General features: G+C 41.2%; 1 pseudogene; it reads right to left on the reverse strand.

Moving 5' to 3' along the window:
- Positions 1 to 2,565: 2,565 nt before the first annotated feature.
- On the reverse strand, positions 2,566 to 3,136 carry LOC145542786 (large ribosomal subunit protein uL11 pseudogene; annotated as a pseudogene).
- Between the last annotated feature and the right edge of the window lie 3,402 nt (positions 3,137 to 6,538).

The following is a 6,538-nucleotide window of genomic DNA, read 5'->3' on the forward strand; positions in this document are numbered from 1 at the left end:
CCCCAGTCCTGACTGATTACTCTGGAAGGCCTGCAGCCAGGTTATATCACCCTGGGATTTCCTTCCATCATTATCGTAAGAATTCTCTTCATTTCTCACCTCTGTTGATCCTGTTTCCAGGATCACATGTCTTCTTGTTTCTTGATTTATTCTCTCATTTTGGCGTACCACATCCTCCAGTCATTTCCTGAGAAGGGGTACATATGTAGGAAGTAAAGTTTTTTAAGATTTCACACGTCTGAAAATATGCTTACATTACTGAATTAACAATTTGACTAATTCATAAAGTTATAGGTCATAAATAATTCGAAAGCATTCCTCTGCTGTATTCCAGAAGGCCTGATGGGAAGCATGGTACCATTCTGACAACTGTTCCTTTGAATGTTAATTGCTTTTTCCCTCACAAGGTTTTAGTAACCTTTCTCTATTTACTCAACAAGCTGAAATATCTGATTTCTTTTCCATCCACTATTGACATCACATTGCTCACAAAGGTCCATATAGTCAAAGCTATGAATTTTCCAGTAGTCAAGTACAGATGTGAGAGCTGGACAATAAAAAAGGCTGAGTGCCAAAGAACTGATGCCTTCGAACTGTGGTGCTGGAGAAGACTCTTGAGAGTCCTTTGGGCTGCAAGGAGATCAAATCAGTCATTCCTAAAGGAAATCAACCCTGAATATTCACTGGAAGGACTGATGCTAAAGCTGAAGCTCCAATGCTTTGGCTACCTGATACAAAGAGCCGACTCATTGGAAAAGACCCTGGTGCTGGGAAAGATTGAGGGCAGGAGAAGAAGGGGGCAATAGAGGATGAGACGGTTGGATGGCATCACTGGCTCAATGGACATGAGTTTGAGCAAACTCTGGGAGGTGGTGATGGACAAGGAAGCCTGGCAGGCTGCAGTCCATGGGATCGCAAAGAGGTGGACATGGCTGAATGACTGAACTGACTGATGTTGGGCACTCAGTGGGCTTCTCATTCTGGAGATAGAGGTCATTCAGTTCTGATTTGACTTTTTAAAAATTTTCCTTTTTCAGCTGTGTTAGGTCTTAGTTGTGGCACATGGGCTCCAGGAAACGTAGGCTCTGTAGTTGCGACACTCAGGGTTAGTTACCCCATGGCATGTGGAATCTTAATTCCCCGATCAGGGATGGAACCCACGCCCTCTGCATTGAAAGGTGGATTCTTAACCACTGGACTACCAGGAAAGTCCCCTGATTTGATTTCTTGAATTATCCCTTTGATGATTCCTTTCTCTCCACTTTTCACACATCTGTTCTATTTCTCTGTAACTCCTAAGATGAATCAGAGAAGGCAATGGCACCTCACTCCAGTACCTTGCCTGGAAAATACGATGGACGGCAGAGCCTGGTAGGCTGCCGTCTATGGGGTCGCACAGAGTCGGACACGACTGAAGCGACTTAGCAGCAGCAGCAGCAGCCTAAGATGAATGTTAACCCTTCTGGGCTATTTCCAATTTTAAAAAATCTTTTCATGTCCATTTTCCAGCTTTTTTTTTTTGGCCACACTGTGCAGCTTGTACGATCTTAGTTCCCCAAGAAGGGATCAAACTCGGGCCCTCGGTAGTGAGAGTGAAGTGTCGTAACTTCTGGACTGCCAGGGAATTCCCCAGCTTTTTTTTTTGATCTTTATTTATTTTTAATATAAGGATAAGTCCTTTACAATATTGTTTCTGCCATACATCAACATGAATCAGCCATAGGTATATGTATGTCCCCCCCCTCTTGAACTTCCCTCCCACCCCATCCCACTCTAGGTTATCACAGAGCACTGGTTTGAGCTCCCTGAGTCATACAGCAAATGCCCACTAGCTATCTATTTTACATATCATGATGCGTATGTTCCCATGCTACTCTCTCCATTCGTCCCACCTCTTCCCCACCATGTCTACAACTCTGTTCTGTCTGTCTCCATTGCTGCCCTGCAAAAAGGTTTACCAGTACTATCTTCCTAGATTCCATATATGTTAATATATTTGTTTTTCTGACTTACTTCACTTTGTATAGTAGGCTCTAAGTTTGTCCACCTCATCAGAACCAACTCAAATGCATTCCTTTTTTAGCTAAGTAGTATTTCCTTGTGTATATGTACCACAACTTCTTTATCCATTCATCTGTCAAAGGACATCTAGATTGCTTTTATGTCTTCAGTTCAGTTGCTCAGTCACACATGGAACAACAGACTGGTTCCAAATTGGGAAAGAAGTGCGTCAAGGCTGTATATTGTCACCCTGCTCATTTATTTATTTCATGTCCTAGCTATTGTAAATAGTACTGCAATGAACACTGGGTACATATGTCTTTTTCACTTGTGGTTTCCTCAGGGTATATGCCCAGTAGTGGGATTGCTGGATCATATGGTACTTTTACTGCTAGTTTTTTTTTTACAGAATCTCCATACTATTCTTCATAGTGACTGTATAAATTTGCATTCCCACCAATAGTGCAAGAGATTCCCTTTTCTCCACAGTCTCCAGCATTTATTGTTTGTAGACTTCTTTTTTTTGGTTGTCAAATAATCCTTTTTCTTTTTCCTTTGCCGTTCTTAACTAGCTGGGCACTCCACTGCACCACTGTTGATGTTGTCTATGATGTCATGAGGTGGCAGCCAGCAACATTGCAGCCCACAGACTGGACAGTCCCCAGGATCTCTTTAATGGTTCCAGAAAGTTCTCTAGCTGGAGACCAATGCTGCATATGCTGGGCAATGTTGAGGATCTCATCAAAAGTGATGTTTCCACTATGCTTAATGTTTTTCTGTTTCTTTCTGTCTCTTGGTGGTTCCCTGAGGGCTTTGATGATCAGGGCAGAAACAGAAGGTATCGCCTCAATCTGGGCCTGTCTGTTCTGAATGGTCAGTTTCACTGTAATCCTCAGACCATTCCAATCAGTTGCCTTGGTGATGTCATCACCGACCTTTTTTGGAGACAGGCCCAGGTGACCGATCTTGGGGGCCAGGGCAGACATAGCACTGACTTCCCCACCGGTGCACCTCGGGGTACACAGCTTTGATCTTGTTGGGGTTGAACTTAAACAGCATGGTGGAGGCAGCTGGTGTCGGATGAACATGGATTCAGGAGGACCAAAGAAAGTTGCACCTTTGCCTCCTCTGAGCCAAAAGCCTAAAGGTATTGTTTGTAGGTTTTTTGATAATGGCCATTATCACCAGTGTGACATGATACCTAATTATAGTTTTGATCTGCATTGCTCTAATAATGATGTTGAGCATCTTTTCATGTGTTTATTAGCCAGCTGTATGTCTTCTTTGGAGAAATGTCTGTTTAGGTCTTCTATCCACTTTTTGATTGGGTTGTTTGTTTTTCTGGTATTGAGTTGCATGACCTGCTTATCTATTTTGGAGATTAATCCCTTGTCAGTTGTTTCACCCAGCTTTTCTTTTTTTTTTCCAAAGGATATTTTCTCAATTTTATCTTCTAACCTTTTGTGGGTTTTGGTGTTGTTTTTTTTTTTTTTTTTAGTATTTATTTATTAGCCCCAGGTCTTAGTTGCAGCAGGTGGGATCTTAACTATTGCATGTGGGATCTAGTTCCCTGACTAGAAGTTGAACCTGGGCCCCCTACACTGGGAGCACAGAGTCTTAGCCACTGGACCACCATGAAAGGCCTGTAACTCCTTGATTGCAGTTATTGGCTATCAAATTTTTAAGATGTTTTGTTCCCTAATTTTTTTTTCCTAATTTTTTTTATACCCATGTTTTCATTTCATGGATGTAAAAACATCTCCATATCTGAGAACATTTATCATCTCTTAAGTTATATTTCATTTTGTTCTGGTCTCTGTGCTGTTTCTATATACTCCAAGTTCATTTATTCTTGTTTGGTCTTTGTCTTTCACGTTAGAGACTTTCTTCAACTATCTGGTGATCCTTGACATCCATTCACATTTCAAACTGAGGCACTAAAACTTTCTAGACACTCTATATTCATGAGACAGGGCTTCTCAGTTGCTGGACCTTACTGCAGTGAGCCGACTTTCACTTTGGACTCTCAGCTCTTACAGTGGTTAACAGTGGCTCCCCAAAAGACTTATCCACATCCTAATTCCCATAATCTCTGAATGTGACTTCATTTGGAAAAAAGAGTCTTTGCAATTAAGGATTTTAAGATAAGACCACCTTGGATACTCTGAGTGGGCCCTGAACCCAATAACAAGTGTCTATAGGAGACACCCAGAAGAGAGACGCAGAGAGGAGAAAGTTATGTAAAGACGGAGGCAGACTGGAGTGATGCTGCTACCACCCAAGGAATACCTGGAGCCACCAGAATCTGGAAGAGGCAAAGAAAGAAATGCTCCCTAGAGCCTCTGGAGGGAACATGGCCCTGACATGTTTTCAGACTTGATTGATTTTGGACTTCTGATTTCCAGAACTGAGAGAGAATAAATTTCTTTGGTTTTAAGGTACCAAGATTTGTTATAGCATCCTTAGGAGACTAAAGCACAAGCTGGAATCAGGATTTCTGGGAGAAAACTATCAGTAACCTCAGATATGCAGATGACACCAGCCTAAAGGCAGAAAGTGAAGAGAAATTAGAGAGCCTCCTAATGAAGGTGAAACAGGAGAGTGAAAAAGCTGGCTTAAAACTCAACATTCAAAAAACTAAGATCATGGCATCCAGTTCCATCACTTCATGGCAAATAGATGGAACAATGGAAACAGTGGAAACAATGGAAACAGTGACAGACTTTATTTTCTTGGGTTCCGAAATCACTGTGGATGGTGACTGCAGTCATGAAGTTAAAAGACACTTGCTCCTTGGAAGAAAAGCAATGACAAATCTAGACAGTATATTAAAAAGCAGAGACATTACTTTGCCTACAAAGGCCTGTATAGTCAAAGCTATGATTTTTCCTGTAGTCATGTATGGATGTGAGAGCTGGACAATAAAAAAGGTTGAAGGCAGAAGAAGGGGACAACAGAGGATGAGATGGTTGGATGGCATCACCGACTCAATGGACATGAGTTTGAGCAAACTCCAGGAGATGGTGAAGAACAGGGAAGCCTGGTGTGCTGCAGTCCATGGGATCACAAAGAGTCGGACAAGACTGAGTGACTGAACAACAACAGGAGACTAATACAGTATCTGCAGGTACTTCTTCATGAGATCATCAGTTTTCCCAAAGGATCCTCCAATATACTGATTGAAGAGTATTAATCTGGTTAGGAGAATCTTAGGGCCAAGTGTGACAAAGGGGCCAGGTTTCACTATATGCTATGTAGTTGTGTTTCAGCTATGCTTAGCATCCCTGAGTTCAGATAATACACCTTTCCAAGATGTATTAATCATGGTTTTACATTTTTTCTGTATTTAATGATGCTTTGACATCTTGGGGCCTTTCCAGCCTAGGACAGACTGCCCCTCTGAATGCTAACCAATTCTTAAGAGATAGTAAATCATTCTCCTGCCAGTGCACCTTTTATAAAACCACCAACCAATCCAAAACCCTTACTCCAAACCACCTAATTTATCAAGCTCACAATTAAAGTCACTATTCCTTTGTCCTAATCACCCCAGGGCCAGATATCAGACAACTAAAGACAGTTCCTATGTCCTAAGGTCCACTGAAATCATTAAACTAGCCAATCCTAAGCCTGTGTTACCCTGTCTCACCTGTTATTTCTTGTGGAAACCACAACAAAGTTTCTGGCCAAGTTCTATATCCATACAAGGGAACACAATAAAAAGGAATGAACTGTTGCTATGTGACACCATGCTGATGAATCTCAAAAATAAGAAAAAGCTGAGCAAAAGAAGGTAGGCACAAGAGTACGTGCTGCATGATTTCATTTAAAGAAGTCTATAAAAATGCAAAAGAAAGATGCCAGAAAGCAGACTGTGGTTGAAGATGGAGAGTTGACTGCAAAGAGGCACAATTTAGAACCAGGTAAACTGGGTCTAAGAAAGTCTTTTAAAGTCCTGATTTGTCGCACTCTACCAATTTCTGTGGTGTCAATATTCCCACCATGGCCACTTTTGAGCTACTAATGTGGTATCACTAAATGTAGACCTGAGACGAGATGTACATAAAATTGGTTCTCCTGAGCTGGTACTAGTGTACTAGTCAGCTTCATCACACCACTACAGAGAGGAACAAAGGTGATGTAAACGTCCTGTATCTTGTGCTGGTTGTAACATTTGTCAAAACTTTTCAAACCGTACCCTTAAAATGGATGCACTTTATTGCTTGCAAGTTATACTTTAAAAATTGATTATAACGCTTCAAATGAAGTATCAGCAAAGATCACAATGCCCAATAAGAAAGGACTGGTCATGTTATTGTCTATCTTCCTGACAGAGTATGATGCAGCCATTCAAACAATTTATCAGATTTTAGCAACATGGCAAAATGCTTTGCTATGTTTTGTGAAAAAGGCAAAATAGGGAATTTTATTTTTAGCTTGTGTTTGCCTATGCAAATTCTGCAGGCAGAATGTTTGGCGTTTTTTTTTTTAAGTTAGTTTCTTTTGTATTTAAAAGTAGTAGGTAGCAAAATGGTTT

The sequence above is a fragment of the Giraffa tippelskirchi genome, chromosome 3 (genome assembly GCF_054371585.1).
Source record: "Giraffa tippelskirchi isolate mGirTip1 chromosome 3, T2T-mGirTip1v1.2.pri, whole genome shotgun sequence".
NCBI classification, from domain to species: Eukaryota; Metazoa; Chordata; class Mammalia; order Artiodactyla; family Giraffidae; genus Giraffa; species Giraffa tippelskirchi.